The sequence below is a fragment of the Molossus molossus genome, unplaced genomic scaffold (assembly GCF_014108415.1).
Source record: "Molossus molossus isolate mMolMol1 unplaced genomic scaffold, mMolMol1.p scaffold_m16_p_1, whole genome shotgun sequence".
Taxonomy (NCBI): Eukaryota; Metazoa; Chordata; class Mammalia; order Chiroptera; family Molossidae; genus Molossus; species Molossus molossus.
The window spans coordinates 217,825,033-217,836,869 of record NW_023425344.1 but is presented as its reverse complement, the minus strand read 5'-3'; the positions used below and the strand labels follow the sequence as shown (position 1 = coordinate 217,836,869).

The 11,837-nt window shown below is 40.4% G+C and overlaps 1 protein-coding gene across 1 annotated transcript in view; it reads left to right on the top strand.

Annotated features, from left to right (window-relative positions):
• The first annotated feature begins 10,207 nt into the window (after nt 1-10,207).
• Nucleotides 10,208-11,837, top strand: part of WDR89 (WD repeat domain 89) — a 38,458-nt gene continuing 36,828 nt past the window's right edge. The window contains exon 1 of the mRNA XM_036274015.1: nt 10,208-10,267. The gene's annotated coding sequence lies outside the window, so the exon portion shown is untranslated. The remainder of the gene's footprint in view (nt 10,268-11,837) is intronic.

Genomic DNA, 11,837 nt, shown 5'->3' with positions numbered 1-11,837 from the left:
GGACTCTCTGATCCGCAGGCCGACGCTCCAAACCAGCCAGGACCCACAATGTATTTTTTAAAGTGAAAGAAAACATGCTCTGATGCAATGTGATATTATTGCTCAGATAATAAGACGCTGGCAATTATTATCAGATCCATCTTTGTGCTTGGCACAACTTAGGAAACTGTATTTTTGGACAAAGACATTGATAGGTTTTGTCCTATCAAAAGTAGGCTTACAGTTCTTTGTAGGGAAAATAAAACAATAATTAATAAATAATACAAGAATACATCGTTTCACATACTTACAACTGTAAACCTACTTTTTGCCCCACCCTGTATTTACTATAATGCTTAGAAAATTAAATCAGCTTCTTTTAAGCCAGAACCTCCATCTTCCAGTAATTCGCCAAAATGACAAACACAAAGGGAAAGAGGAGAGGCACCCGCTATATGTCCTCTAGGCCTTTTAGAAAACATGGAGTTGTTCCTTTGGCTACACACATGCAAATCTATAAGAAAGGTGATATTGTGGACATAAAGGGAATGGGCACTGTTCAAAAAGGAATGCCCCACAAATGTTACCATGGCAAAACTGGAAGAGTCTACAATATCACCCAGCATGTAGTGGGCATTGTTGGAACAAACAAGTCAAGGGTAAGATTCTTGCCAAGAGAATTAATGTACGTATTGAGCATGTTAAGCACTCTAAGAGCCGAGATAGCTTCCTGAAACGTGTGAAGGAAAATGATCAGAAAAAAAGGAAGCCAAAGAGAAAGGTACCTGGGTTCAACTGAAGCTGCTGGAACCCATTCCCTATGAATTCATGGCATGATAAGTGTAAAAAGAAGACCTCCATACTGATAAAAGATGTTCCTCTTAATTGAGTAGAAGTGTGATGTCCCTTCCCCCAAAAAAATAATTAAAGAAAACTTGGTGTCCTAAAAAAAAAGAAAGAAAGAAAATTAAATCCAACCCCCTAGAAATATTTTTCTAGGATAGGAGATGAGAGAGTCAAGCAATATGTAAATTAAAAAAAAACAAACAGAGATAATGAGTAGGGATACCACTGGTGTATGAGTTTGGGAGCTAAAAGTTCTAGAACTCCCACAAAGAAAACAAAGGCTTTCATATTTTTTACAACTCAGATAAATGATTTTGTATTATGCTGTCACATAGATCAGTTGGAGATTACATGGAAAAAAAATTCCTAAGGATATCAGATTGTACCGGCCTGCTCCTATCACTTTGTCCTGATTAAATAAACAAAAGGCCAACTATGAAGCTTTCAGAGGCAACCTGTGTACCAGCTGGCCTGATACTCCTCTAAATGAATCTGTCCTCTAAGCGAATTTGTTAGTTTTTAGAACTTAGATAATAGAATAAATAGCAGGATAGATGTATGCTGACCCAGTTCACCCAGTTCCCTGTTGCCTCAGCTCCCTCCCACCTCTGTTCCCTCCTGCTTATCGCTAACTGCCTCCGCTTCTGTACTTGCTTGCTTGCTCTTCCCCAAGGCCAACAAGAAATGCCAGCTGCAGAAGTTTGTAACAAACCCCCTATAAAATAAAAAATCAGCTGACAGTCGGGGCTGATCTCCGAGAACTGGGGATCAGTCACCGGCCGGCTTTGCTCTCTATTTGGCTTTAATTTGACTCTGGTGGTCTCTCGGTTCTTTCGCGCCACAAGATTAGTCAAATAGTCTGTGTTTCACATCAGTTCTTTTTTCTTTTCTTTTTTGTTAATCCTCACCCAAGGATATTTTTCTATTGATTTTTAGATAGAGTAGAAGAAAGGGAGGGAGGGAGAGAGAGAGAGAGAGAAATACTGATGTGAGAAAGACATATCAATTACTTGCCTCCTGCTCTACCCCAACCAGGGGATCGAACCTGCAGCCCAGGTACGTGCCTTTGATGGGGAATCGAACCCAAGACCCTTTGGTCTGCAAGCCAATGCTCTAACCACTGAGCCAAACTGGTCAAAGCAAATTCTCTTTTTAATACTGAGCTGTACTCTACTTTGCCTTTGATAAATTTCATTTAAACTTCCTTGATTGCATTTCCTGGCCGTTGTAAATTCCTGGAGCTATCATTTAATTTTTTCATCTTTTTTTTCAAGGATCATTTTCAACAATTAAGAGGCTCAGCAAACATCTTTTTGTCATCCTTCCTATAATCTCTCAGAGCAAGGGGTGTTAGTATATCAAAGGTTGGAATTTGAACTAATAATTCCTGAATATCTACAATGTGGCAAACCCCATGCTAGGTGATTTTATTTACATTTTTAATTTTCGTAAGACTTTCGAAAGGGTGATATTATCACTTGATGAGTAATTTGAGGATTAGAGAGATTAAAAGATTTGCTCAAAATCACACACTTAGTTTTGCATAATAGTCCTTATTATAATGTCTGCCTACTGTAATTATTTTGGGGAGAAAAGCCCTATCATTAAGAGATACAAAGAGTAGCTCTGTTGAGCGTCATCTCATGCACCAAGAGATTGCATGGTTCATGCCTGGCCTACATGGCTCAATGGGTTGAGCAATGTCCAGTGTACCAGGAGGTCATGGCTTCAATTCCCAGTCATGGCACATGCCCAGGGGTGCAGGCTTTATTCCCAGTAGGGGGTGTGCAGGAGGCAGCCAATCGATGTTTCTCACAATGTTTCTCTCTCTCTCCATCTCCCTTTCTCTCTCTCTAAAATCAACAAAAACATATTTTTTAAAAAAGAGATAAAGTAATATTTATAAATTAAATGACATCTGAAATTTGTTTATAAATAATCTGATAGGAGATGTGGTGGGATGGTAGGTGCAAGTATAGATATAAGTTTAGCCATCTGTTGAAGTTGGGTGAAATAGTCATATATATTAAGAGTTCATGGTATCATTTTTTCTACATTTGTGTACGATGGAACATACTGAACAATTTTGTTTTTTTAAATCCTCACCCAAGGATATTTTTCTATTTATCTTCAGAAAGAGTGGGAAGGAAGAAGGGGAGAGAAAGGGAGAGAGAAAGAAACATCGACATGGAGGGACACATCGACTGGTTGCTTCCTGCATGACCCTGACCAGGGCTGGGGACAAACGCAACCGAGGTATGTGCCCTTGGCCGGAATTGAACCTGCAACTCATTGGTCTGCGGGCCAACACTCTACCGCTGAGCCACACCGGCTGAGGCCATAATGAACAGTTTTTTAAAATAAGTACAGTCCGGCTGGTGTGGCTTAGTGGTTGAGCATCAGCTCATGCATGAAGAGGTTGCCGGTTCAATTTCCGCCCAGGACACGTGCCCAGGTTGTGGGCCCGATCCCCAGTTGGGGGCATGCAGAAGGCGGCCAATAGATGTTCTCTCCCATTGATGTTTCTCTCTCTCTCTCCCTCTCACTTCCTCTCTCCCTAAAAAATCGATAAATGAAAAAAAAAAAGTAAGTACAATCTGAAAAGTAGAATCAGGACAAAATGGGTACAAGGATTGAAGAGAAAAAGAGGGTGTAAATCTGTAGTGGCATTTGCCTTAGCAATTCAGTAATTTAGAGCTTGTCCATTTAGAGCCAATCTTGTAGCATATGCCCTGAATCAACTTCACGTGTGTGGGCAAATAGACACTTTCATATCTTATTTAAGGAAGAAGTTAATTTATTTTCACAGCAATTATAAAGATCCCAAGCTATCCTTTTGGTCCTAACCATACCTCTCTGTTTAAAATAAACTATGGTCCTAATTCTTAGTTAAATAGAAGACCCAGAGACTAGTTTATCAAATACTTGGGCTTTTATCTCTTCTCCTCTGAACTCCATTTAAAGTAGCTATGTTACTATTTGCTCATTCTTTTTAACTTCAAAGTGGCAGGAAGAGAACATACAGTTTACACTAGTTAATTTGCCACCTTTGAGCAGCTATGTGATAAGGTAGGTTTTGTGGTGTTTTTTATTAATATCACTACCGATTTCATTACTATTTTGCCTCTTCCACAAGTTTCATGTGCTTAACTAAATGGGGTAATAGTAAAGTCCATCTAAAGCAGAAGGAGTTAAAACATCACCACTATCTTGAAAAATTCAGTTTGGCATGGTGACTGGTATAAACCAGCTTGCACTGTCACAGGATGATCCTCACCACCACACACTTTGGCTTCAAGGTCAGTCTTTTTTTTTAATCCTCACTGAGGATATTTTTCTATTTATCTTCAAACAGAGTGGGAGAGAGAGAGAGAGAAACACCAATGTGAGAGAGACACATCGATTGATTGGGACGAACCACAACTGAGGTATGTGCCTTTGGCTAGAATCAAACCTGAGACTCATTGGTCCGCAGGCTGATGCTCTACTGCTGAGCCAAACTGACCAGGGCTTCAAGGTCAGTCTTGTTGACATTTTCAAAAGCTCCAAAGCTGATAGCATACCAGTAGAGGTATGCATGTCTAGTGGGCCTTATGTACTGAGAAACCTTCAAGAAGCTCTGGGATTCAAGAGTAAAGGAATGGAGCCAGAAGCTTCAAATGTCGGCTGTTAGGCAGAGGTCTCAAGGACTAGCCAGCCAAATGAAGCAGGGGGTTAAAGAGGCAGGTTACACAGGAGTTTGAAGGTAGGACTGTTCTTTTTAGATGTATTTTACCAGAGTGGAAAATGGGATTGATTTTGTACATACTCTATGCCTATATTATCCCACTCGCACATATACATGACAGTGTCAAATATGGTTCTCTGGAATGACTTCCAAGCCTGAAACCCCACTCTCAAATGAATGATCTAACGTTCTTCATCTATGTGTTATTGTGAAGGTATTTTTTTTTTTTGAATTTTTTTTTTTTTTATCCTCACTCAAGGACATTTTTCCATTTTTTGTTCAGATAGAGTGGGAGGGAGAAAGGAAGAGAGAGAGAGAGAAACATCGATGTGAAAGGGACACATCAAGTGGCTGCCTCCTGCACAACCCAACCAGGGCCGGGGACAAACTACAACTGAGGTACATGCCCTTAGTGGGAACCGCACCCGGGTCTCTCTGGACCGCAGGCTGATGCTCTAACCGCTGAGCAAAACTGGCCAGGGCTGTGAAGGTATTTTGTAGATGTGATTAGCGTTCATAATCAGTAGACTTTTATTTTTTTATCCTCACCCAAGGACATTTTTTTTTGTTTTTGCATTCATCTTTAGATAGAGTAGCAGGGAGAGAGGAAGAAAGAGAGAGAAAGAAACATCGATGTGAGAGAGACATATCAACTGGTTGCCACCCACACGACCCCAACTGGGACCCGACAAACTGCAACCAAGGTATGTGCCCTTAGTGGGAACCGAACCAGGTCTCTCTGGTCAGCGGGCCGACGCTCTAACCCCTGAGCCAAACTGGCCAGGGCAATAATCAGTAGAATTTAAATAAAGGAGTTTATCCTACATAATCTGAGTGGGCCTAATTCAATTAATTGAAAGGCCTTAATAGAACTGAGGTTTCCCAGAAGAAATTCTGCCTGTGGACTGAAACTTCGCTCATGCCTAGAGTTCCAGCCTGCCTTTTGTGACAGCCTGCTATACAGATTTCAGGATTGACCCCTAGCAATTCCCCACAGCTGTGCAAGTCAATTCCTTGCAAAAATTCCTTAATGTACATCTCCTGCTGATTCATTTCTCTTGTGAAAAAGGGGCCACATACTAAACCTGACAAGCTCAGGGGAGGCCTGCATGGCAGGCGTTACAAACTCAGAGACCTAAAGTAACCACATAGAATGGTCTGAAATTAAAATTTGGGTCGTCATGTCCTAGGCTGATATCTTCCCTGACAAAGGCCAATTTTTGTTGTTATTGTTGTTAATCCTCACCTGAGGATATTTTTCCATTGATTTTCAGATAGAGTGAAAAGGAGGGAGGGAAAGAGACAGAAAGATCCATGTGAGACACATCGAATAGCTGCCTCCCGCATGACCTCCAACTGGGGCCGGGGATTGAAACTGCAACCCAGCTACATGCCCTTGGCCAGGAATCAAACCCGAGACCCTCCTTCTGAGGTCTGATGCTCTAATCGCTGAACCACACCGGCCAGAGCACAAAGGCCAATCTTTACTTTAACTGAGCCTATCTATTGTCTTTTATATCTACAATAACATACCTTTGGAATATCAGTAATTTCCTTTTTTTTCTGGACCCCTCACTGCACCAGAACAGAGACCACAAAACCCCTCATTGTTATTATCATGCTGTTAACCGCTAGCTATCCTATACCCATAAATGTAAAAAGCATGTGTCTATTCGTTTTACTTTTTATCCAGTCCCTGAGACCCAGCCACCCACTACCACTTTGCTTTTCCAACTCCTAATCTATGACCAGTGGATTTAATATAATCCCATTATGTGTTTCCCCCTGATTCTGATGTATAAAATAAGTGGTAAAACTGCCATTTTCTGGAACATTTTCTCAATCCGCTGAGATTTTGCTTCCTGGCAATTGTCAGTTTGGCTCAAATAAACTCATAAAAATTCTCTACAGGTTTAAACGTTTCTTACGTTGACCCTCTGGTTGAGCACTCATGCAGTGATTGAGCATGAGTATTTTCAAGTAGTATTATGTACAATTTGGACTATATTTTAATAATAACAAATACAAATATTTGTATTTTAATAATAGCAAATACAAACATATTTTGTATATATAGGAGTGAGTGTTTGTGTGTGGGGGGGCAGTACACACATGTGTGTTTTCTTTTTGACTAGGCCAACCTTGGTCTCTTATGTCCTTCCTTGTAGTGTCCGGTTCTAGCAAGAATCCTGCTAAGCAATTTGTTTAGTTTATTATATTCCACAAATAAGTGAGATCATGTGATATTTGTCTTTCTCTGCTTGGCTTGTTTCACTTAGCATAAGGTCCTTCCATGCCATCTCAAAGGATAAGAGATCTTTCTTACAGCTGCATAGTATTCCATTGTGTACATGTACCACAGCTTTTTAATCAAAGGATAAGAGATCTTTCTTACAGCTGCATACTATTCCATTGTGTGCATGTACCACAGCTTTTTAATCCACTCATTTACTGATGGACACTTGAGTTGTTTCCAGAACAAAAACAAATTAATAAAAATAAATAAAGAAATAAAAAGAATCCTGCTAAGTCATTTTAGCTGGAATCCCTCTCCCTCAATATCTGATTGGGTTCCTCATCCCAGGTGATGTCTATTACCCTAGCCTGCTTTCAGTAAGAATCCTTGGAGTCAATCTAGCAATAATTTTCCTTACCCCATTGTAATTTTAGTAATTCCTTTCAGTAATTTTCCATCCACTGGACCCCACAACCTGCTCCTTGACTAGAAATACCCTTTCCTTGTTGTACTCAATGTTGAGCCCAATTTTTCTCCCCGATTACAAAACCCCACCATAGTAGCCCCCTTGAATAAAATCTGGTTTACCATCTTTAACAAATATATATATATATTTATACTGCTATATCATTTATACAATTTTTTAAAACACAGATATGAAAAGAAAAATGTTGAGATTAAAAAGTAAATACAGCCCTGGCCGGTTTGGCTCAGCGGTTAGAGCGTCGGCCTGCAGACCAGAGAGTCCCGGGTTCGGTTCCTGCTAAGGGCATGTAGCTCTGTTGCAGTTTGTCCCTGGATCCAGTTGGGATTGTGTGGGTGGCAACTACTAGATGTGTCTCTCTCACGTTGATATTTCTCTCTCCTCCCACCTCTTTCCCTCCCACTCTATCTGAAGATAATTTGCAAAAATGTCCTTGGACGAAGATTAAAAAAAAAAAAAAAAAGTAAATACAAATAGAAGTTGTAATTCTCTTCCTGTATCTCAAGAGTCATCTTGCATTTATCTCACTTTGAGGTCATTCCTCAAACTATTTGTCGAAAGATGTGTACAAAGGTGATTCCAGGGTTCATATCTTAAAAGGCAGTATGGTACTTGTTTCAATTTGTATTTTTAAATTCTCAATAAATAACTTTTTTCTTTAAAATGGAACACTTTGGGAGTTTCCAAAACACTCCAAAAGAGTGAGCACTTAGGACAGTTAATACAGATCAGCCAAATGTGCTCCCCATTTAGTCATTCAAGTTGGTTTATCACTATGCTGAACACTGCTAACCATAGTAGCAGTCTGATTGCTTTAGTTTTAATGGTTTTTGTTCTTAGTCACATGAATTTGATTTATATTCCAAATGGATCTTCCATTTAAATAGGGAGCAAAAGGAAAATACCATTAAAATGCTAGTTAAGGAAAGCATTAAAACTGATAACTGTGGCCCTGGCCAATTTGGCTCAGCGGTTAGAGCGTTGGCCTGTGGTCCAGAGAGACCCAGGTTCGGTTCCCGCTACGGGCATGTACCTTGGTTGCAGTTTGTCCCCAGCCCTGGTTGGGTTGGGTGGGTGGCAAACACTTGATGTGTCCCTTTCACGTCGGTGTTTCTCTCTCTCTCCCTCCCACTCTATCTAAACCAAAAATGAAAAAATGTCCTCGGGTGAGGATAAAAAAATAATAATAATAAAAATAAAATCGCTTTAAAGAAAAAACAAGAAAAAACTGATAACTGTGCATTTTTGCCTCGGGTGATTTTCGTATCTATATATTTCACTTAGTTCATTATATAGAATGTTAAAAAGAGAAATACAGTAATAATTACACCCAATTTGGCTTTTCATTTATTGAGAATAAAAAGAAGTTATATCTATTTCTCATGTTTCATTTAAAAATAACAACCTGAAACCTTCTCTCATTATTTAGATACAAAACACAAAAAATTATAAAGCAGTTTTTGCTTGGCTTTAATCCTATAAAGTGCACTTAATTTTTACTCTAGAAATGTATAATTATTATATATCACAAACCCTGTTTTCTCTTACACAAATGTTATATATGTATTTCCTACATGTTATATAGGAAAACTATTGTAGAAAGAGAAAAGTCCACTCAGGAAAAGTTTTTGGTATTTATAGATTGATTTTTACTTTTGCTAAACACAAAAGTGATGAAATATTACTAAATGGACTCACAGAAGTAAAAGGAATTCATGATCCAATAAAGGCAGGGAAACCCTTCCTTAAACCAACGTGTTCCCATAAAGGCTGAAAATGGACTTCATAATACAATCTTGAATAATATACAATGTGTGTACCCACTGAAACTGTTAGTGCTTGACATTTTAACTACAACAGTATTTTTCTGTCCAGACAGCAGCCAGTTCAGCTTCATGTCATATTAACACTCGATTTTTATATGTAAGCAGCTGCTACCCGCACCATTATAGTATGTATAATTGCTAAATTTAGGATACTTTTATTATATTCTCAAATGGACACTAATATGAAAACCAAACACTGTCTTATCAAGTAAAAATTTTACAAACCAAAAATGTTACTATCCTCCACCCTAGTACAGTAAGTACGAACAACTAGCAGAGCACCAAGCAGAGTGGTAAAATGTCTGCGACACTAATATTTCTTTTTACAAACATACATGAAGTCTTTCCAGTTTTGCTAAGTGTCCTTTGGCTTTACTGGTGCTGATAAGTGAAAGGATAAAAAGCACAACACATCAGAACGTCAGCGGGTATTAATAAGAATTCAGGAGCAACAACCACATTTAAAGATACAGGACTTGCGCGTTGAGGGCTACAAATCCAAGTTCCCTGGCAGGGAGGTGGTGCTACCTTCAAAGTGGTAACTTTTTTAGACAGTGATACAGCCACGTCAAAGAGGGAGTAACAGACTTGTTCCTTTGAATCAAACTCGGAATTCTGGGCGTATGTAAGTGTTTCTGGGCCCAGTTCTTACTAAGTATTTCTCACCTAGGGTAGAAGGTTCGAGACATTACAATAAATCCCTATCCAAGACTGGCTCAGCGGGAGTTCTGGCATCTAAACGCACATGGCACAGTGTCAACGGAAAGACCCAGTCCCCCGAGAAAGAGGCGGAACCGGCGTTCATATTGTCCTTTATTGGCTACGCAGCCTGGAGACCCAACCCTTTATCACAACCAATGAGTGGCTGAAACCCGTTAACGTCACGTAACAGGCGGTGATTAATGTAAGCTGGCTCCCCACAGGCTCAGACATCCTGCTTTCGTCCAATCCGAAGAGAGGTCAGCTCTCAGCAATTCCTCGCGCCTCCCCGCCTCGCCTCTTTCGCTTCCCCTCGGCTGTGGCCCGCCTCTCTCCTGCTGACCAATCGTCTTCCTTTCCGTTGGGCGTTTACCCAATCCGAGAGGTAGAGGGTGGAGTTCCGGTCGTCTGCTCTGCGCCGTGACTGAACTCGCGTGCTCTCCCGCGCCAGTTGTGGGCTTGTAGCTGAGGTACATTGCGCAGGGCCGGTTGGGCGAGGCCCGGGGCGGGACAGCTCTCCCGACCGGTGGCGGCAGGATGGGTTGAGCCTGGAAAGCCGGAGTTGCTAAGCCTCTAATGCCGAGGGTCATGGGGAGGAGCTGGGAGGAGGGACCAAGCGTTGGGGCTTCTGGTGCCGCGGTCCGAGCCGCGGTCGACCCGCGCAGTCCTGCCCCTAGGGCCGCGCCGCCCCAGCACTTTCTTTGGGTCGTTCTTCATTAAAAGCGTAGCGCCCTTCGCCAAGCGTTCGACGAAGGGTAGCCAGGTCCTGGTTTTCCCTTGCTCCTCCGTCCTTCCCCTCGCATTCTTTCCTACCCACCCCCTGCGTTTGTTCTTTTCCGCGGGCAGAAAGCACGTTTTCCTTTGGGAAGGGCGTGGAACGAACCACGAGATCAGCTAAGCTAAGCACTTTGCCAAAGGAAAGTGCTAAATGACTACTCCGCGTGTTTCCTTCAGCTTGTCTTTGACAGCTTGAGTGGCATTCGAGCTCCTGTTTTCAAACTTGACGTTATTTCAGAACACAGCATACTTACAGGGCAAGTGATGTAGTGGAAAGACATCGGAGTAGGAGCGGAGCCACTTACTAACCTTTGACATGAGCAGTCACCCTCTCAGCTTCAGCGTCTATAAGTGCAGCACTGAAGCCCATACCAGCCTTGTCTACTTCCTAGAGTTGTGAGGATCACATGAGAAGTGAATCTAAAATACAGAGTACTGACGTTAACTACATATAACTGTTCTTCCTTTCAAATACTTTCCTGTAGAGGCTACCCTATCGTTTGAACCCAGTGTGCATAGAATATATAACAGTGATAGAAGTGATTTTTTAAAAACTCTAAAAAATAGTACTATATTGTAGGGATATATTTTTTCACATTTTAGCATTTAAAATTGGATTCACTTCGCTTTAGTAAGTGCAGGTTTTTCTTGCATCCCACTGATTTAACTGGTTCATGTCAGCTAGATATATTGTACATGATGCAATGAGATTTTTAGCAAAACTCTTAACATTTTAAAGATCATAAAACTTCATTATATGTTCTACTTTCTAATGTATTTTCCAGATTTTCTGGGCTAAGCATTAATCATTATGACAACTTGAAAAGTACAAAGCATAAAATTGTTGGCAACAATGATAGAAGGAGCACTTGGAATCAGAGTTTCGCTCTAACTAGACCATGCAAAATATTTAGCTTTTCTGAGCTTTAGTTTACTTATTTCTAAAATAAGAATAATGGTATTTGTCCTATTTAACTCCTGGAGTGTAAGAATCAGATGAAATGGCAAATACTGCAGTCCTTTACAAAGTGGCATTCTTTTATAAACAAAATGTAAAGTTATATTAAGTATCTATTATACCTTGAAAGGGTTCAAATTTAGTATTAGTTCTGGTGTGGACCGCACTAGTTCATGTGATTAAAAAAATTTTTTTTTTCAGCTTTATCACAGTGGTTTGCCTCTTCATAAGTAGACTGGACCAAAAAATGATAAAAATCTTGTTTATCAAGTTAATGTTAGTGTTGAGTAATATTAGTCTCCAAA